At 52.6% G+C, this 22,053-nt stretch overlaps 1 pseudogene; it reads left to right on the forward strand.

The window, feature by feature from the left end:
* The window catches only part of LOC123349504, a 32,572-nt pseudogene that overhangs the window by 9,615 nt on the left and 904 nt on the right, over positions 1-22,053 (forward strand).

Below are 22,053 nucleotides of genomic sequence, written 5' to 3' on the forward strand. Positions count from 1 at the left end.
GGAAAACAAACCGAGCTCCTCAAGTCTCCTTTCATACGACAGGCTTTCCATTCCTCGGATCATTCTAGTGGCCCTTCTTTGTACCCGTTCCAGTTTGAATTCATCCTTCTTAAACATGGGAGACCAAAACTGCACACAATACTCCAAATGAGGTCTCACCAACGCCTTATATAACGGGACTAGCACCTCCTTATCTCTACTAGAAATACCTCGCCTAATGCATCCCAAGGCCGCATTAGCTTTTTTAGCGGCCACATCACATTGCCTACTCATAGTCATCCTACGATCAACCAGGACTCCTAGGTCCTTCTCCTCCTCCGTTACTTTCAACTGGTGCGTCCCCAGCTTATAACTAAAATTCTTGTTAGTCATCCCTAAATGCATAACCTTACACTTTTCACTATTGTATTTCATCCTGTTACTAATACTCCAGTTTACAAGGTCATCCAAATCTCCCTGGAGGATATCCCGATCCTTTTCCGAATTGGCAATACCTCCCAACTTTGTGTCATCCGCAAACTTTATCAGCCCACTCCTACTTTTGGTTCCGAGGTCAGCGATAAATAGATTGAATAAAATCGGACCCAAAACCGAACCTTGAGGAACTCCACTGGTAACCCCCCTCCAACCCGACAGATCACCCTTCAATACGACCCTCTGCAGTCTCCCCTTTAACCAGCTCCTTATCCACCTCTGGATTTTCATTTCGATCCCCATCTTTTCCAATTTAACCAGTAATTCCTCATGCGGTACCGTATCAAACGCCTTACTGAAATCAAGATATATTAGATCCACCACATTTCCCTTGTCTAAAAAATCTGTTACTTTCTCAAAGAAGGAGATCAGGTTGGTTTGGCACGATCTACCTTTCGCAAAACCATTCTGTAATTTGTCCCAGTTGCCATCGGCCTCAAGCTCCGTAACCACTCTCTCCTTTAAAATTTTTTCCATGACTTTGCATACTACAGATGTTAAACTAACAGGCCTGTAGTTACCCGGGTCACTTTTTTTCTCCTTCTTGAATATAGGAACTATATTAGCTAATCTCCAGTCAAACGGTACAACCCCCGAGTTTAGAGATTTATTAAAAATCATCGCTAACGGGCTTGCAATTTCACTCGCCAATTCCCTTAATATTCTAGGATGAAGATTATCCAGGCCCCCCGATTTACTTCCGTTAAGCTGTTCAAGTTTGGCTTCCACCTCAGATACCATAATGTCTACCCCCATATCTTCATTCCCATCAGTCCCTCTATCACTATTCCTTAGCCCTTCATTAGCCACATTAAAGACCGAGGCAAAATATTCGTTCAGATAGTGTGCCATGCCAAGATTATCCCTAATCTCCACTCCGTTTAAAGTTTTAAGCGGTCCCACTTCTTCCTTCTTGGTTTTCTTCAAACCCAATTCCCTCACTGACTGAACCCGGTCTGCTTCCCTTCCCCCCTAACCCGATACCTCACTGACCGAACCCGGTCTGCTTCCCTTCCCCACCTACCCCGATACCCCACTGACCGAACCCAGTCTGCTTCCCTTCCGCTACCTGGACAAATGCGAACCCCCACTGACCAAACCCAGTCTGCTCCCCTCCCCCACCTAACCCGATCCTCCCAGTGACCGACCACGGTTTGCTCCACTTGCACTCCCCTGCCAAACCTGAACCCCGACTGACCAAACCAACCCAGTCTGCTTCCCTTCTCTGTCAAACCCAATTCCCTCATTGACCGAACCCAGTCTGCTTCCCTTCCCCCCTAACCCGATAGCTCACTGACCAAACCCAGTCTGCTTCCCTTCTTCACCTAACCCGATACCCCATTGACCGAACCCGGTCTGCTCCCCTCCCCCACCTAACCCAATACCCCACTGACCGAACCCGGTCTGCTTCCCTCCCCACCTAACCAGATACCCCACTGACCGAACCCGGTCTCCTTCCCTCCCCCACCTAACCCGATACCCCACTGACGGAACCCGGTCTGCTCCCCTCCCCCCCCACCCGATACCCCACTGACAGAACCCGGTCTGCTCCCCTCCCCCACCTAACCCGATACCCCACTGACCGAACCCGGTCTGCTCCCCTCCCCCACCTAACCCGATACCCCACTAACCGAACCCAGTCTGCTTCTAACCGATACCCACTGACCGAACCCAGTCTGCTCCGCTCCCCCACCTAACCCGATACCCCACTGACCAAACCCGGTCTGCTTCCCTTCTCCACCTAACCCGATACCCCACTGACCGAACCCAGTCTGCTTCCCTTCCCCACCTAACCCGATACCCCATTGACTGAACCCGGTCTGCTCCGCTCCCCCACCTAACCTGATACTCCACTGACCGAACCCGGTCTGCTTCCCTTCCCCACCTAACCCGATACCCCACTGACCGAACCCGGTCTGCTCCCCTCCCCCACCTAACCCGATACCCCACTGACGTAACCCGGTCTGGTCCCGTCCCCCCCCAACCCGATACCCCACTGACGGAACCCGGTCTGCTCCCCTCCCCCCCCAACCCGATACCCCACTGACTGAACCCGGTCTGCTCCCCTCCCCCACCTAACCCGATACCCCACTGACCGAACCCGGTCTGCTTCCCTTCCCCACCTAACCCGATACCCCACTGACCGAACCCGGTCTGCTCCTCTTCCCCACCTAACCCGATACCCCACTGATCGAACCCGGTCTGCTCCCCTCCCCACCTAACCCGATACCCCACTGACGGAACCCGGTCTGCTCCCCTCCCCACCTAACCCGATACCCCACTGACCGAATCTGGTCTGCTTCCCTCCCCCACCTAACCCGATACCCCACTGATCGAACCCGGTCTGCTCCCCTCCCCACCTAACCCGATACCCCACTGACCGAATCTGGTCTGCTTCCCTTCCCCACCTAACCCGATACCCCACTGATCGAACCCGGTCTGCTCCCCTCCCCCACCTAACCCGATACCCCACTGACCGAACCCGGTCTGCTCCCCTCCCCCACCTAACCCGATACCCCACTGACCAAACCAGGTCTGCTCCCCTCCCCACCTAACCCGATACCCCACTGACCGAACCCGGTCTGCTCCCCTCCCCCACCTAACCCGATACCCCACTGACCGAATCTGGTCTGCTTCCCTTCCCTTTCAAACCCGATTCCCGGCCTAACTTGAACCATCACTGTCACTGACTGAACCCGGTCTGCTCCCCTTCCCCTCCGCAGCCAAACCCGATTCTCCCAGTGACTGAACCTGTTCTGCTCCCCTTGCACTCTCCTGCCAAACCTGAACCTCCATTGACTGAACCCAGTCTGCTTCCCTTCCCCACCAAACCCAGTCCCCCAGTATGACAGAGTATCTCGCCTTTCTAATTTTATAAAAACAACAAGAAGTCCTGTGGCACCTTAAAGACTAACAGATTTATTTAGGCATAAGCTTTCCTGGGTAAAAAACCCACTTCTTCAGATTCCTGGAGTGAAAGTTACAGCTGCAGGCATTATATAGTGATACATGAGGAGAAGGGAGTTACCTCACAAGTGGAGAACCAGTGTTGACAGGGCCAATTTAATCAGGGTGGATGTGGTCCACTCCCAATAATAGATGAGAAGGTGTCAATTCCAGGAGAGGCAAAGCTGCTTGTGTAATGAACCAGCCACTCCCAGTCCCTATTCAAGCCCAAATTAATGGTGTTTGCAAATGAATGTTAGTTCTGCTCTTTCTCTTTGAAATCTGTTTCTGAAGTTTTTTTTCTTCAAGAATAGTGTCTTTTAAATCTGTTATTGACTGTCCAGGGAGACTGAAGTGTTCTCCCACTGGCTTTTGTACGTTACAATTCCTGATGTCCGATTTGTGTCCATTTATTCTTTTACATAGGGACTGTCCGGTTTGGCCAATGTACATGGCAGGGGGCATTGCTGGCACATGATGGCATATATCACATTAGTAGACGTGCAGATGAATGAGCCCTTAATGGTGTGGCTGATGTGGTTGGATCCTCTGGTGGTGTCACCAGAGTAGATCTGGGGACAGAGAAGGCAACGAGGTTTGCTACAGGGATTGGTTCCTGGGTTAGTGTTTCTGTGGTGTGGTGTGTAGTTGCTGGCAGACTCCTTGTTGTTTTTGTGGATACAGACTAACACGACTACCCCCGATACTTGACACCATGCAAGGCTCTAATTTTATTAATAACAAGAATTGGATATTATAAAGGTAGAATAAAATGTAGTAGATTTTGATATGAAAGAATGAAGGAAGGAAGTGACAGTGTATTGCGTATAATGTATGTGATTTAAGATCCATGCTATGTTGTGCAAAGTGAAAACAATAACAGTATCAACACTGTCAGGTTATTCATTTATTTGTATTAAATATGTAGACTAAATAATGAAATGAATAAATTTTCAAGCCAAACGTGTATTAATTCTAATGTACAAGGCCATATTATGCAGTATTCATTTTTGAAAGTTTATAATAAGCGATGCTCCAGGGGGAGGGGAGAGGTGAGGGGGCAGAAGGTGGAAGCTTCGCCTAGAGCACAAAATATCCTTGCACCAGCCCTGCATGTCCCCCTCGAGCCTTTGGAGGACCTGGGCTAAGGGTGGTGTTCTCCTGTGTTCCTCCCTTCCTCCCCAATGCCGCCCTTTTGCCGTTCCTCTCCACGCTGGGGAGGCCCCTGTCCGTCCTCAGCCCCTTTCCATTGGGCTGTAAGGATCCCACCCTCCGCCACGTTTTGTCGTTCCGCCGGCAGGTGCAGGTTCAAGTGCAGCCAGCGGCACATGACGGGGCGGTTTTGGAGAGGTCCTTTCTGGTGCTCCATCAAGGGGGAGGCCCAGTGCTTTCTCTGCCAGGTGGCGGGGCACGTCCAGAGAACCTGCCCCCTGGCCCGGCTTGGAGGGGCATCTGAGACCCCCGATACCCGGGAGGGCGTCGGCTCTATCATCGCCGGCGGCCCTGATTGCCCAGTCCCTGGGGTCACCCCTCCTCCATCTGTGACCATTGTCAACTTCGCTCAGGTCTCGGGGGAGGCCCCCTCAACGTCCCCAGATGAGTGAGCGGGCCCCGCCGCAGAGATGAGTAGTAGACCGGGGCCCCCGGAAGAGCAGGTGGCAGGGCTGGTAGCAGGACTCGAGCGGAGCTTGCCTCAGGGGAAATCTGTCCCTTTCCCTGTTGTCCTGCTCTTGTCTTCCCTTACCCTCCCGTCATCTCCCTCGCTCCCAGGCCCTGACCCAGCTGGCCAGCCCCCCTCTTCGGGGAGCTGGGAACTTGTGCGGAGGAGACACCGCAAGTGGGAAGCACGGGCCCAGCACCCCACCCCCCGTTGGCGAGGGGGGAAGGGACCCCCTGTAAAACTATGAAGGGGGTTGCTGGTGCTGGGCCTTCCGTTGACTCCCCTGCTGCCGTTCATCGTTTGGAGTCTGCCGAGGTTGCTGCAGCCACGGGAGCAGGTAGTACCATCTCTGCTATGGAGTCCATCCCTGAGGGGGTTACAGACGGTGCCCCCGCTGTCCCGTTGCCATCGGTTCCCCCTGTGGGTGCCGCAATGGCTACTGCCCCAGCTGCTGTCGAGGGGGAACCTGTAGAGGCAGGTGGGGACTTTGCTTCTATTTTTGCTGAGATCGAGTCCCTGGCCTTGACCCCAACCACCAAGGGGGTGGATGCCCCCCTTTTAGAGGGCCTCAGTACGGGCAATTGTAATCTGGCGCCCACCCCACTTCCCTCCGCCTCAGTGGTTGCCCCCGTTTTGGCCTCTGCAATGCCCCGGGCCCTGACCACCTGCCTGGCTGCGAATGGTAATCCAGCTGACGCCATTGCGGTGACGGCCAACACTGAGTGTTGAGTTGGGTGGCGCGGCACTGGAGGGACGGATGCTGCGGCAGGGCTGTGATCCCTGTGTGCCCGTCTCGATGGGCCACAGGGCTGGCAGAGGGGTCCAATCGGGAGACGCCCCCAGGGTCCGTGACCCCGGTCCCTGCCACGCAGAGGAGCGAGATGCGCTCTTTCTTGGAGGACACTCGTGGCTCCACGGATAGAGTGCATCTCGCTCTTCAGCACTGGGGCGAGTTCCATCTTGTTCTCCAGACCGTGAGGGCCATTATGGGGGAGAGCAAAGGGACCGGGAAGCGGGATGCTGCGGCTTACCAGTGGGCCCGCGGCTTCCGTGATGCCCTGCTGGCTTTCGGGGTTGGTCACAGTTTACTGCAGGGTCCAATGGGTGCCGCTGGCGCCCCAGACCACAAGGATTATCCCCAGCCCTCCTCATGTCGCCGTCCATCTTTGCCACTTTGAACACCCACGGCTGTAGGTTGCGTCTCCACAGGTGCTCTCCTTCTTTCAGGAGGGGGGGTACTCAGTTATTTTCCTGCAGGAGACCCACACGGACCCAGCCACCGAAGCGAGCTGGCGGCTGGAGTGGGGGGACAGGGTCTACTTTAGCTACCTTTCGGCCCATCAGGGCGGGGTGGCGACCCTGTTCTCCCCGCACCTACAGCCCGAGGTGCTGGGGATTACTGAGGTCGTGCTGGGTCGCCTGCTGCACCTCTGGGTTCAGGTGGAGGGGCTGACATTGCATCTTGTCAATGTCTATGCCCCGGCATCCGGCCCGGTGAGAGCATGCTTCTTTCAGCAGGCATCCACCTTCCTCAATACTTTGGATCCTCACGAGTGCCTGGTCTTGGGCGGAGACTTCAATTACACCCTCAAGGAGCGGGACCGCACAGGGATCGAGCCGAGCCCAGCTGCTGCAGACGTCCTGAGGGAGATCGTAGTCCATCACTCCCTGGTGGATGTCTGGCATGACCACCACCCAGACGATGATTCTACATTCACTTTTGTGCGGGTGGAGGATCAACAGTCGAGCCACTGCCGGTTGGATCGCATCTATTTCTCTCGATGTCATCTCTCGCAGTGCCACTCCTCCAGCGTTTGGCCGGCCCCATTCTTCGACCACCGCTTGGTAGCCGTGATGGCCTCTCTTTCTTCAGAGAGGCTGGGGCCGGCCTATTGGCATTTCAATAACAGCCTGCTGCTGGAGGATGTGGGATTTGTGACATCCTTCCGGGAGTTTTGGCTGGCCTGACAGGAACAGAGGCGTGCCTTTCCCTCAGCATGGTGGTGGTGGGATGGGGGGAAGGTGCACGCCCGGCTCTTCTGCTGTAGCCACACCCAGGGCACCAGCTGGCGGAGGGAGGTGGTGATAGAGCAGCTGGAGCGGGAGGTATTGGAGTGGAGGAGCATCTGGCCACCAGCCCCAGAGAGCCACCCCTCTGTGAAGCGTACCGAGAGAAGCGGGAGGAGCTCCGGGCCCTTGACAATCTTCGGGCGCGGGGTGCCTTCTATGATCCCGCTTCTTCTATGCCCTGGAGAAGAAGAGGGGGGCGAAAGAGCACATCCTCTGCCTTTTGGCAGAGGACGGAGCTCCCCCTCACGGATCCGGTGGAGATGTGCGGGAGGGCCAGGGCCTTCTATGCTGGCCTTTTCTCCCCCGATCCAACCGACGCCAATGCCTGCGGAGTGCTTTGGGATGGACTCCCAATGGTCAGCACGGACCCCGGTTTGTGGGGTTTCTCCAGGTGCTGTACGCCTCCAGAGTGCTTGGTCAGGCTCAACTGGACACTGACCGCACCTGTCAGCTTTGAGCAAGGGGTGCGTCAAGGCTGCCCGCTGTCGGGTCAACTGTACACTCTGGCCATTGAGCCCTTCCTTAATCTCCTTCGCAAGAGGTTGATGGGGTTGGTGCTACGTGAGCCGGAAGTGCAGCTGGTCCTGGCAGCGTACACCGACGATGTGCTCCTCGTGGTCCAGGACCCTGATGACCTGGTGCAGGTGGAGGCATGTCAAGCTGCTTATTCAGCGGCCTCCTCTGCCTGGGTCAACTGGGTGAAGAGCTCTGGCCTGGTGGTCAGGGCCGGGTGGCAGGCGACCCCCCTCCCCTCCACGCACTTCAAGCCATCCGGTGGAGCATGGGTCCGCTGCTCTATCTTGGCGTTTATCTTTCTGCCACACATCCGTCTCTGCCGGAGAACTGGCATGGTTTAGAGGGCAGGGTGACTGGGCGGTTGCGAAGCTGGACAAGACTGCTCCGGTGCCTCTCTCTCCAGAGGAGAGCACTGGTGCTTAACCAACTGGTCCTGTCCATGCTCTGGCACCGACTCAACATCCCGTGCTCTTCCCCGGTGTTCCTGGCCAATCTCCAGAGGTTGGTTCTGGAGTTTTTTTGGCCGGGACTGCACTGGGTCTCTGCAGGGGTCCTCCACCTGCCCCTGGAGGAGGGAGGACAGGGCCTGACATATATGCGCATTCAGGTCCATGTCTTTCACCTCCAGGCTCTGCAGAGACTCCTATATAGTGCAGGTGGCTTGGCGTGGAGCATATTGGCACACGCCTTCCTCTGCCACCTGCGAGGGCTTCGATACGACCGGCAGCTCTTTTTTCTCCATCCAGGAGGTCTTCCCTGAGACCTCTCCAAGCTGCTGGTCTTCTACCAGGACCTCCTCCGGACCTGAAGTCTGGTTTCAGCAACCAGGTCCTTTGCAGCCACCGGGGGGGTGGATCTCCTCGCGGAGCCCCTGTTCCACAATCCCCGTCTTCGTGTGCAGGTGACGGAGTCCTCCTCGGCGTGCCGGAGGTTGGTCCTGGCGGGAGTCACCAAGATTGGAGACCTCCTGGATTACGACCTAGGGGATTAGGTGGATCCCCAGGCGCTCGGTCAGTGCATGGGGCTCTTCACCCTTACGACCCCACGGCGCATACTCCAGGAGGTGGAGGCAGCCCTGTCTCCCGTGGCTTGGTCTTTCCTCGAGCAGGTCCTGCAAGAGGGTGCGCGCCACCCGCCCTTCACTCCAGACCCTCCGGATCTTTTCATCGGCCCTCTACCCCATGAGTCTTCCCGGCCTCCTCTTCCCCCGTACCTCCAGCCGGCTGCATGTCATGCAGCCGGTTCATTTCCAAACCGCACCAAGAGACCATCTATACGTGCTTGTGCTGCACACGCTTCACTACCCCACCCTCGTGTTCCGCCCAGACGCCAAGTGGCGGGACCTTTTACCAGCAGCGGCAGGTGCGGAACCCCGGTGGACCAGTTTCTATTCCACCTTAGTCCCGTGGCCTGCCGGGGATATCAGCTGGTGGCTCCCGCATGGAGCTGTGAGCATGGGTGTGTACTTGGCGCACTTTACCCCTGTCCCTGAAGCCTGTCCCTTCTGTGGCATGAGGGAGACCCTGGTGCATGCGTACCTTCAGTGTGCCAGGCTGCAGCCCCTTTTCTGGCTCCTCCAGATCCTCTTATTGAGGTTCTGGCTGCACTTTTCCCTGCACTTATTTCTCTATGCACACCCGATCTGAGGCCTCACAAAGTCGCGGGACCACCTTGTCAATCTCCTCCTAGCCATGGCCAAGGTGGCCATTCGTAACACCAGGGAGGAGAGGTTGGCAGAGGGGAGGGTCTGCGACTGTGGGGCCATTTTTCATTCTTTCATCCATTCACGTATCTGCGCAGAGTTCCTCTGGGCAGCGTCCGCCGGCTCTCTCGATGTCTTCGAGGAGCAGTGGGTGCTGTCCGGGGTTCTCTGCTCGGTGTCCCCTTCTGGTTCCTTAGTTTTGGCCCTTTGACCCCCACTGTTCCTGTTGTTGCCTTTGTTGTTCCTCGAACTCAGTGGGGTTCTGGGTTTAGTAGCCCCTCCCTAGGCTGGAGGCATGGGTGAAAGTAAAATACAGCTCTTACCAGTACGGGTCCCACTCCCCCCACGCCCCCCGGAAGGGGCGGGGCCAGGGATGGAAGTAAATTACATTTCTTACCAGTACAGTCCAAACACAAGCAACCCACCTCTCTTACATACTTCATGGATCCCTCCCATTGCATGATTTAGATATAGAAAATAAAGCTATTTTCTACTACCAGTACTGTCTGTACTAAAACTTTACTATTGGAATAAGCCGGAAAAACTGAAAACTCACTGTCACATTTTCCTCCTTGTCCTCCCTCCTCCTCCTCCAGCCAGGCTGCCCGACGGGGCTAGGCTCCCTGTTCCCCCAACCCCCACACTCAGCAGGGGCTCCCCTCTAGCTTGTAGCAGGGGGACTGGCTGAGGGAGAAGCCTCCCCAGGTAGCCTGCTGCTGCATAGGAACAGTTTAAACGTAGCTGTTCACTCCGCTATCTGAACCGTGTGATTAGGGGCTAATTCTGGCATCCTTGTTAATTTCACTCACGGTTGTTGTGGGGACGGGGACAGTAAGACCAAGGCGGGGCAGAATACAATAGCCATTTGGCCGCAGAGCTTAAATCCAGAGCTAATAAAAGCCAGTGGAAGGGGAAAACTCGTTGTCACCTCCATTTCTCTTCTCCGTCCTCCTCCAGCCCGGCTGCCGACAGGGCTAGGCTCCCCGTTCTCCCAACCCCCGCACTCAGCAGGGACTGCAGCGGCTCCCCTCTAGCTTGTAGCAGGGGGACTGGCTGAGGGAGAAGCCTCCCCAGGTAGCCTGCTGCCTGCATAAGAACAGTTTAAACTTAGCTGTTCACTCCAATTCGGGGCTATTTCTGGCATCCTTGTTTATTTCGTGTGTGTGTGGGGGGGGGGGTGACCAAAGCCAGGGCAGTTCTTTTCTGCCCCCTGGATGAGGCGATCTTCAATAATATAAATTGAATATAAATGAACTGCCCCAACCAAGGGTGAAATTAACAAGGATGCCAGAAACAGCCCCTAATCCCAATTCAGACCCCTGGAATGAACAGCTATGTTTAAACTGTTCCTATGCAGGAAGCAGGCTACCTGGAGAGGCTTCTCCCTCAGCCAGTCCCCCTGCTCCCTGCTGCAAGCTAGAGGGGAGCCCCTGCAGCCCCTGCTGAGTGAGGGGAGGGTCAGGAGAACAGGGAGCCCCGTTGGCAGCCTGGCTGGAGGAGGAGGGAGGAGAGAAACTGATGTGACAGTGAGTTTTCCCCTTCCACTGGCTTTTATTAGCTCTGGATTTAAACTGTGCAGTCAAATGCCTATTGTATTCTGCCCCTGCCTTGGTCTCACACACCCCTCTCCCCCTCTCCCAGCAACAATCCTGAGTGAAATTAACAAGGATGCCAGAAATAGCCCCTAATCCCCTGGTTCAGACTGGAGGGTGAACAGCTAAATTTAAACTGTTCTTATGCAGGCAGCAGGCTACCTGGGGCTCAGCCAGTCCCCCTGCTACAAGCTAGAGGGGAGCCCCTGCAGCCCCTGCTGAGTGGAGGGTCATGGGAACGCAGAGCCTAGCCGTTGGGCAGCCTGGCTGGAGGAGGAGAGGGAGAGAAACAAACAAATGTGACAGTGAGTTTTCCCTTTCCAAGCTTTTATTAGCTTTGAGTTTGAACTTTTTGTTATGCAGCCAAAAGAGGTGAAAATAAACCAGTACTGAATGCTCCACTTATTTGCCAGTACACTACTGCACCTTTTTTTAACTGGTACTCCGGCATACCGGGACGTACTGCCTTACTTTCACCTCTGGCTGGAGGAGGGGCTTTCAGCGCACAGAACTCAAAAGGAACACTCTCCTGTAGCCATCTGGCCTGACCCTGTCAATTATCCCCTCCCTCGGCTCAACACCACAGGGTTGGGCAACTTGGGCCGTCAGGCAGTGTACCCGTGACAAGCCATCTGCACTGCCATGGTGGCTTCCAGCCTGGTGTTGTATGGTGAATTGAAAAGGCTGTAGGGACGGGAACCATCTGGTCACCCTTGCGTTCTTCTCTTTATTTCGCTGCATCTATTGGAGGGGTGCATGGTCAGTCACAAGGGTAAACCGTCGTCCCAGAAGGTAATAACATAGTGTTTCCATGGCCCATTTCACAGCAAGGCACTCTCTCAAAATCACGGCATACTTCTGCTCTCTTAGGAGGAGTTTCCTGTTGAGGCAGAGCATTGGGTGTTCTTCGTCTCTGACCATCTACGATAGGACAGCTCCCAATCCTACTTCAGATTTATCTCTTTGTAAAATGAATTCTTTGTTGAAGTCTGGGGCTATAAGCACGGGGTTACTGCAGAGGGCTGTCTGTAGGTCCGTGAATGCGTTCTCTGCAGCATCAGTCCATTTCACCATGTCCGGACCCCGGGCTTTTATCAGGTCTGTCAGGGGACTCGCTCTGGTAGCGAAATGGGGTATAAATCGCCGGTAGTAGCCCACCACACCCAGGAATGCCCAGACTTGCTTTTTCTGATTTGGCCAGGGTCAATTTTGGATAGCTTCTAGTTTGTTTAGTTGGGGCTTGACCATGCCCCTTCCTACAATGTAGCCAAGGTATTTAGCCTTAGCTAGCCCTAAAGCACACTTGGCTGGGTTGGCTGTGAGGCCAGCCCGTCTTTTTTAATAATTGGAGATATACCAATCTCCTAGAACTGGAAGGGACCTTGAAAGGTCATTGAGTTCAGCCCCCTGCCTTCACTAGCAGGACCAATTTTTGCCCCAGATCCCCCCCTCAAGGATTGAACTCACAACCCTGGGTTTAGCAGACCAATGCTCAAACTACTGAGCTATCCCTCCCCCCTTAGCGTGTCCAGAACTGCTTCCACCTTTTCCAAGTGCATCTCCTAGTCAGGGATATGGATATTTTATGTCATCCAGGTATGCAGCTTGTCCATGAGACGCTGGAAGGTGGCAAGTGCCCCATGCAGTCCAAAACAGATCCTCTGGTGTAGAGAATGCCGTCTTTTCTTTTGCATCTTTGCCAAGAGGAATCTGCCAGTATCCCTTTGTTAAATCAAGGGTTGTCAAAAATCAGGCATTGCCCAGGTGGTCAACTAACTCATCAATGTGGGATATAGGGTATGCATCAAATTTGGATATCTTGTTCAGCCGGCGAAAGTCATCACAAAATCTAGTGGTGCCATCGGGTTTGTGCACCAACACAATTGGGCTCGACCATTGACTGTGGGACTCTTCAATGACTCCCAGCTCCAACATCCTTTTTACCTCTGTCTTGGTCTCCTCCCTTTTTGCCGCTGGGACCTGGTAGGGCCTTAAAGTTACCTTTGCCCCAGGGTCTGTGATAGTGTGGTAATATGCTTCGGTGGTCCAGCCTGGTTTGGCTGAAAACACGTCCTGGTATCGGTTGATCATCTGTTACCTCCTTCTTCTGGTTCAGTGTCAGATCAGTGGATATTCTGATCTACTCCTGCAGGTTATTTCCCTGGATCGGGATCTCTTGTGCCACTACACATGCTTCTCGCTGGTGCCAAGGCTTTAAGAGGTTAATGTGATAAATCTGTTCTTGTTTTCGGCGTCCTGGCTGCCGCACCTTGTAGGTTACTTCACCCACGGGTTCAACCACCTCATAGGGCCCCTGCCATTGGCCCAAAAGCTTTCTTTCTGCTGAGGTATCAACACCATCACCCGATCACCTGGTTGGAATTGTCGGACTTTTGCCTGGTGGTTGTAATGGGTTCACTGGGCCTCCTGCACCTTTTCCAAATGTTCCCGTACTATAGGGGTGACCCGGGCTATCCGGTCTCGCTTGTGCAGTACATGTTCAATTATGTTTCTCCCCTCATTGGGTTCCTCTTCCCAGATCTCTTTGGCGATATCTAGTATGCCACGGGGGTGGCGTCCGTGTAATAACTCAAAGGGGAAAAACCCAGTTGAGACCTGAGGTACCTCCTGGATGGTGAACATAAGGTAAGGTAGTAGGGTGTCCCAGTCCTTCCCGTCCCAACTTACCACCTTCCTTATCATAGCCTTGAGGGTTTGGTTAAACCTTTCTACCAATCCATCGGTCTGCGGATGATACCCTGAGAACTTCAGTCTATGTATATGGAGCAGCGTACAGAGGTCCTTCATTAGCTTCGACATAAATGGGGTTCCTTGGTCTGTTAATATCTCCTTTGGTAGCCCCACTCGGGCTAAGATCCCCACCAGCTCTTTGGCTATCGTTTTAGAGGCCATGTTCCACAGGGGGACAGCTTCTGGGTAGCGAGTAGCATAGTCCAAAACAACAAGTATATATTGGTGGCCCTCAGCCGTCTTCTCCAGGGGTCCCACTAGATCCATGGCTATTCGCTCAAAGGGGACCTCTGTGATGGGAAGGGGTACTAAAGGTGTGTTCAAGTGGGGATGGGGACTGTGCAGCTGACACTCTGGGCAGGACGCACAGTACCTTCACACTTCTTCGTGTACTCCAGGCCAGAAGAACTGTCATAGGACCCGTGACAGGGTCTTCTCTACCCCCAAATGCCCCCTAAAAAGATGACTATGAGCAAGACTTAATACAGCGTTCTGGTGTTTTTGAGGTACTAGGATCTGCTGTACCTTCTGCCCCTGTACTGGTGCAACCTGGTATAAGAGATCCTTCTTCATTATGAAGTAAGGTCCTGGTCCCTGGGTTTAAGAACCCCATCTATTTTGGTCACCTCTTTCCTAATGTTGTCTTCAGCCTGGTCCCGTCCAAAATTTCCTCTCCCAGGGCTAATTTCTGTTGCCTCTACTGGTTCAGAAGCGTTAGGGTGGAAGTGAGACTCGGGTGCTTCTCTCTCCTGGGTGGCCTCCTGTTCAGCTGCTCGGGTCCGTCTACCTATGAGAGAGACCCTCTGGCTTTGGGTCAGTATTTGGGTTCCCAAGGCCTTAGCTGCTCTTCTTTCTCTTTTCATCTTTCTATCCTGTCTGGGAGTGGAGAATAAATTTGGGGATATTTCAGAGAAGATTGGGGGTTGACAGTCCACTGTGGATGCCTCACTAATTTCAGGGTTCCCTTCTTTCTCCAATCCTCCTACTGGGGGTAAGTCTCCAAACCCTGGGAAGTCCCTCCCTATGAGCACTGGGTATGGGAGTTTAGGGACTATACCTGCTGCTACCTCAGTAGTGTTCCCTTGGATCTCGATTTTTACTGGGATGGTCGGATAGTGACTAACTGTCCCATGGACACATGTTATCCCCGTAGGTTTAGCCTGCGGCAACTGACTACACTTCACAAACTTCCCTGAGATAAGCGTGGTAGCACTCTCCGAATCAACCAGTGCTGTGGTCTCTACCCCATTTAGCTTTATTGGTCTGGTGTACGTATGTGGGGTTAGTGAGACCTCCACAAGGTGGATTAGGGAGTATGTGTCTGCCCAGTTCCCCAGGTTACACTGCATCGGCTCCTCAGCATTGGGACACTGTGCAGCTATATGTCCCCATTCTCCGCAGGCATAACATCTGTATGGAGCCCTAGGCATTCCCCAGTCTCTTGGTTTGGGCAGTCTAACGTTATGATCTTCTTCCCTCTCAGTGCTCCGACTCTTTGTGGCCTCTGGTGGGCCTTCAGCCCCTCTCTTTTTCCCATCTAGGCCCTCCTGGTGGCCCAGTCACCAGAGCTTTAGGGCTTAGTGCTGCCAGTTTAACCTGGGGTGCCTCTTCCTTAACTGGTCAAGTCAGCTCCCTCGCTGTCCTTCACCTCTCTACCAGGGTGACAACCTCATCATAGGTGGAGGGTTCGTTCTGGCTTACCCAGGCATGAAGGTCTGGCGGTAGTCCCCTCATGAATTGGTCGATGGCCAGAACCTCTAGTGTCTCTTCTGGACTCCGGGACTCAGTTCGCAACCACTTTCTTGCGAGATGGATGAGGTCATACAATTGGGACCACAGGGTTTTGTCTTCCTGGTACCTCCACTCGTGATACCGCTGGGCCCGCACTGCGGTCGTTACCCCAGATCTGGCCAGGATCTCTGCTTTCAGCTGGGGGTAGTCTGCTGCAGCCTCTTCAGGCAGATCATGGTAGGCCTTCTGGGCCTCCCCACACAGGAATGGGGTGAGGATGCCAGACCACTAATCTCGAGGCCAGGCTTCCCATAGGGCTGTCCTCTCAAAGGCCAGGAGATATGCCTCTATATCATCCTCCCCCGTCATTTTCTGCAGGCAATTGCTGGCCCGTATGTTCCGTGTCACATCATGGCTGTCGTTCATTTCCATAAGGGCCTTCACTTGATTTACCAGTTCCCGCAACATAGTATGGTCTTGAGCAGCCTGGTCCATCAACAAATGATTGGTCTCCTGCTGCAGCCTCACTGCCTTCTGTTGGGCAGCTGCCTGGACAGGGAAAGCCTCCTGCTGGGCAGCTGTGGCTTGTATCAGTGCCCACACTACATCTTCCATTGTGGAGGGGAAAAAAAAGTAAACCTGCTCCTTTATTATTTTTTTTTAGCACTCTCCTTCTTCTGCTGCACTGTGCACACCAAGTCCCACTTTTAACACCAGTTCTGATTAAGTTCCTCCTTTACCTTGGTGGGTCCTGTACTTACTGGTGGATTTGCTCGCCTCACAGATTCACCATGTGGGTCGGGGAAACAACCCAGAGACCTTCCCCTCTAGTGGGGCCCACAGTCCAGGTCACCTCCTCCTGTGTCTGATCAGGAGTTGGGAGGTTTGGGGGGAACCTGGGCCTGCCCTCTACTCCGGGTTCCAGCCTAGGGCCCTGTGGACTGCAGCTGTCTAGAGTGCCTCCTGGAACAGCTGCGTGACAGCTACAACTCCCTGGGCTACTTCCCCATGGCCTCCTCCCAACACCTTCTTTATCCTCACCACAGGACCTTTCTCCTGGTGTCTGATAATGCTTGTACTCCTCAGTCCTCCAACAATATGCCTTCTCACTCTCAGCTCCTAGTGCCTCTTGCTCCAAGCTCCTCGCATGCACACCACAAACTGAAGTGAGGTCCTTTTTAAACTCAGGTGCCCTGATTAGCCAGCCTGTCCTAATTGATTCTAGCAGTTTCTTCTTAATTGGTCCAGGTGTCCTAATTAGCCTGCCTGCCTTAATTGGCTCCAGCAAGTTCCTGCTTGTTCTGGAACTGCCCCTGTTACCTTACCCAGGGAAAAGGGATCTACTTAATCTGGGACTAATATATCTGCCTTCTAACACCCTCCTGTAGCCATCTGGCCTGACCCTGTTACACTACTCATTCAGACACGAGAGGCCTTGGGAGGAAGACAAGGAGCCCAATTCTCCATGGCTGGCACAATGTGGTGCCACACTTGTGTTTGGTTGTGAAGCACTAACAGTTCATAGTGGAGCATGTCACACACACTCTGTCCCCCTGTAATGGCTGACCGCTAATAGAGTTGCACTTAATTCAAGTGGAAGAGACCCATGATTTTAGTGCTGAAGGTACAAACCCAGTGTGGGTCCTATGCCTTCTCCACTAAGTCTCCATTATGTGTGCCCAAGTGACTGATATTTCCTCTCCTACCAAATCTTGCAGTGCCCCCATGGCACCCGTGGCATGTGTCCCTGTGTAACTGCTGCACATTGTTTGCAGATTCCTAGCCCTCAAATTCCAATAACCTCTCTCTGCATGCAGAACCAGCAGCCATTTTGTTCTCAGAGGTTGAGCAGCTTGTTACCGAGGAGAGAGAGAACTGTAACCTCTCGTGGGAACTTTAATTCTTTCTTATGAGTTTCCAGGATCTAAAATAAAAGCCACATTAGATTGAAAGTTGTGGGTTTCTATTTGGATCCAGAAAAAACATAATGATGTATAACATAATTTGTATAATGAAAGCAGCTGGGACTTCCAACCCGGGATTGGACTCCTGTTGTGTTAGGTGCTGCACAGACTAGTAATAAAGAAGACAGTCCCTACCCCAGATAGATCCCAGTGCCAGATGCAGCAAAGCAGGCAAATGGGACACAATTTGGTTAAGAAACAGAAATGAAATCTCAGCTCACCATGCACCTGCCTGGATGTGATTTGCAGGCATCACAGCACAGGTAGGTTTTTAGGAGGCAGTGCAAAGAGGATAAGCATAATTACTTACAAATTTCAAGGGATTTCCCCCTGCCCCTGGAATCAGAGGCAGCGTGGGAGAGTTCCCAGAGGGGCTTGAGGGAAATGCAAGTGAGCGAGGCTGCTTTCATTCGCCAACTGAAGACAGGGTCAACAGCTCAATGGTCTGGTAGAGCTGATAGAAAGGGCAGAGCTGCTATAGGAAGGATGTTTCTGAATCCCCTGTGCTGTCTGTAGATGTCACAGATCCAAACAGCATAAAGGCAGCTGCACAGAGAGTGGAGGATCATGTGCAAGGACATGGACTGAATCTCCTGATATACAACGCTGGCATCACACGGGTAACCACCATGGAGAACGAGAACGTTGAGACCATGGCAATTGTATACCTAACTAACACAGTTGGGCCCCTGCTGGTGAGCCAGGTAAGAACACACCTGACAGCCAGGAAACTCCTTTGACACTGAGCCAAGACTGCCCTGGAATGAGCTGAGACGCTTGGCTAGGGCAAATTTTTGATTCATTGTTTAAAAACAAGGTGGTCTGCAGTTTCAGACTCAAGAGAGACTCTCTAACATCCCCTAACACTGGCCACCATCAGGATTTGAACCTTGAGCACCAAAGCGCAGTGTTCTACCACTTGGGCTAATGAAATAACTCCACTAGCTGGTCGCAGTAGTAGGTTGTTATCCCCTAGTGCCTCAGTCAGTATAATCACATGTTCTCTTCTGGTTCAAAGGATGTACCAGAGGGCCATGCAGCCATAAGGGTGACAGCCAGATTGTGCCCTGCCAAGGAGCCCCTTCCCCATGATGCTCCTACCCAGAGGCTGGGCACAGGCCCAGACCATGTGCTCTAGGAGCACAAGGATTGTGCAGGGCTAGTGCCTGCAGCAGGGATCACCTCCCGTGAAGGAGCAGAGCAGGCTCCCTTCAGGGAGAGCACACTCTGACCCATAGGAGAGTTTCCCAGTCATCATATTCCCAAGAACTATGGGATGCACCAACCTGCCTGAATCACAGACTCCATCTTCAGAGCCTCCCTCTCCCTGACCCTTAACATCACTGATGGGCTCCTTCCCTGGTACAGCAGTGTCACCCCTGTCGTAACACAGTCATTGGTATCTCCCTCAGGAGTTCCTGCCATTGCTGAAGAAGGCTGCCCAGCAGAGCACCCAGACAGGGCTGAGCTGCAGCAAGGGCACCATTCTCAACATGTCCAGCATGGCTGGTTCCATAGCACTTGTTACATCATTGGAATTTCTGCAAGAACCCAGCTACCGCTGCAGCAAGGTACAATACGGGACCCCTCTCACTTCTTTCAAGTGTAACTAGCTCCCACTCTGTATCAGCGCTGCTGCTCCTTCTATACTCCTCAGTCTCCTGCCCTGCTTCACTGCAGAGCTCCTGCCCCAGAACCTCCCTAGCCCCCTCCTGCCTGGCTTCGTGCTACAGATTTAAAGATACAGTGCATGTGTCCCTGCATCTCCCCCTTCATAGTCAACCTTTAGCCAGAATTACTCTTTAACAACAAATCAGAGATCTGGACATATTACCAGCTTCCAAGCTCATCCAGCTTTGGTCGCCATTGGGCAGTGAGGAAGGTTAGGTTCAGTGGGATCCTCTCACCACTCTGAGACTGCCGGGAATGTTATTGCTACAAGGGTAACAGGAATTCAGCTGGGTTTGGAACCAGCTGCTGGTGCCATGTTCCTTGTGTACTGAATCCCTTGATGAGTCTCAGCTGTGTAGGATCTCAAGGTGCAGATACAGCCAGTGCCAACAACTGGGCTTGGCCAAGGATTTTCCTCCTTTCGTTTTATCAGGATTGGGTCTCCTGGTTTCCGCTTGGCTGAGCATTCCAGGCTATAAAAGGATAAAACCAGAGATTTCTGGGATTTGGTATCTCACAGCCTTGTACCCTTTACTCAGGGGCAAGAAAGATTGAAGATTTATTGTGAGGTGGGCAGTTTGCTTTTGATCTGTTGCTAGAGTTGTCAGCCCTCCAGGATGGGCCTGGAGTCTCCCAGAATCAGCATTGATCTTCCAGTGACTATTGAAAGCAATCCAGGAGATTTGAATGGGATATTTTAAGAAAATGACATCATGTAATGTTGGGAAAAAAAATCTCCCGGAATAGCTTCAGTCAGAGTTGTAACCTTATCTGTCGCCCCGAGCAGCTGAGCTGGGTTTGTCCGTTGAGTGAAGTGGGAGCTGCCCTTTAGTTCAGCAGTACTGCTTAGGTGTGAAGCTCTGTACATTCCGCCCAGTGCTATTTATCTCCTCTCCTGTCAGCCCAGATGACTCCCCTCCACCCTTGCATATCAGTACTGTGGGGTTGAGGGGATCATGTCCTGTAGGGAAGATGCCCCTCTGTCCTGTGCTCTTATCTCTGCTCATGGAGTGTCCCACCCACAGGCTGCTCTGAACATGGTCAGCAAGTGCCAGTCCTTGGAGTACAAAGACTATGGGATTCTCTGCACTTCTATCCACCTGGCTGGGTGAAAACCAGAATGGGAACAGAAAAGGTAGGGGTCATAACACGTTTATAATCCCTTGGTTAGGGTGACTGGCCACTTCCATCCACAGCACATCAGGGAGGCCTTACAGTCTTGGTTCTGCCACAGATTCATCTGTACACCCAGATCGCAACTACGTTAAACTGGAGGGAAGACTGGAATACGTATCAATACTATAAGGGTAAACCATTCCAGGGATGTTGTAATTATCCCCAAAACAAACATTACGAACCCAGGAAATAAAAATTATGGTTAAACTTAAAGTTACTATAACCATAACCGTATCTCCAGTTTAACGTGGCTTTTGTTTGGGAATTCTGTTTGGTTTGTTAAATTACTAGAATTTTCATATATAAACATAAACCCAGAGAAAGTCACCCTGTGATGAGATTTCTATGATTTGAAGATATGTATCCACCTGAAATCTTCTCGTCATTTTACCTCTGATGGCCAGATTCACCAGTACACTCTGCCTGCTTTACCCCACTTGGGAGCAGCACAAAGCAGACAAAGCATACTGGCCTGTTTCCCCTAGCTCCTGACCCCTGCGTTCCCCTGCAAAGCCCAGTCTCCTCCTCTCTCCTCTAAACAACCCACAGCACAGTGTGCAAGAGCCAGGGGGTTGGCCACAAGGGCCCAGATCCTCAGAGGTATTTGGGCACCTAACTCCCACTGATTTCTAAAGCTGCAATGTCCTGGCCAAAGTCCAATGTGCGGGGGAAGTACATTCAGCTGAGCTAAACTCCCCCTGCAGTTTAATCTGGATAGAGTGGGCCTGATTTGCCACTGCCCTGCACCTTGCACATTTGTACCAGTGCAAAGTGGGCATTGATAACTACCACATCAGAACGCTAACATTGTACCCCTCTTTGCCTAGGTGTGACCGAGTATTCTTACTGGACGCAGTTAAGCATTGCCATGTGCCACGCCAGAAGTGATCCATAAATAGCGTATAGAAAATTAGTCATACTGCTTTACTGCAAAGGCCTTTAATGCTTTGGGATGATTCTATGGGACTGATCCAAACCCCACTGAGGCCAATGGAAAGACTCCCATTGACAGCTATGGGGTTTTGATAAGACTCTATAAATGCACAAGTGTGAGGAACATCAACTCTCATTTTAGTACATTATTATTTATTCATGTATTTTGGTAGCACAGAGCCCACAGTCCCATTGTGGTAGGCGTTGTACAAATATCCGCAAAGACAACTTACCCTGAAGACCCTACTGAAGCTAAGAGGATGATAAGTTGAGGGAGGAGACTTGGTCCTGAATACACCCACTGCTAGGAACATAGTAACTGTAATGAGTTCCCCCCGGGGTGCTACCTGGAACTGGGGTACCACTGAGCCTCTGACCCACCAGCCTGGGCTCCCTCTCACACTGTGCTGCTGTGACAAGTTGCAAAGCCCTCCAGCCTGCACTTTCACCAGCATTCACACAGGTAGGGACACACCCAGCTGCAGTCACAGGCAGGGTCTCTAACCACCAGCTTCCCAGCCTAGGCCCCAGAGCAGTACATCCTGCCCTGGTCAAATCTGGCCACTATATGGGTTTAACACCCCATCCGCCTCTCTCTCAATGTCAAGAGGACCATGCACACTGGTGGAAACCAAGCTGAGATTTTCCCCAGACACCTTAGTCAAATGCACACTGGTTTGGATTAAACATAAAACAAGTTTATTAACTACAAAACGGTAGACTTTAAGTGATTATAAGTGATAGCAAACAGCTCAAAGCACATTACCTAGTAAATAAACAAAATCGCAAACTGAGCTTAATGTACAGTACTAGAAAGGTAGGATATGAATTAGCAAATTCTCACCCTGCGTGATAAACAGGTTGGCA

Source organism: Mauremys mutica, chromosome 14, assembly GCF_020497125.1.
Source record: "Mauremys mutica isolate MM-2020 ecotype Southern chromosome 14, ASM2049712v1, whole genome shotgun sequence".
Classification (NCBI taxonomy): domain Eukaryota; kingdom Metazoa; phylum Chordata; order Testudines; family Geoemydidae; genus Mauremys; species Mauremys mutica.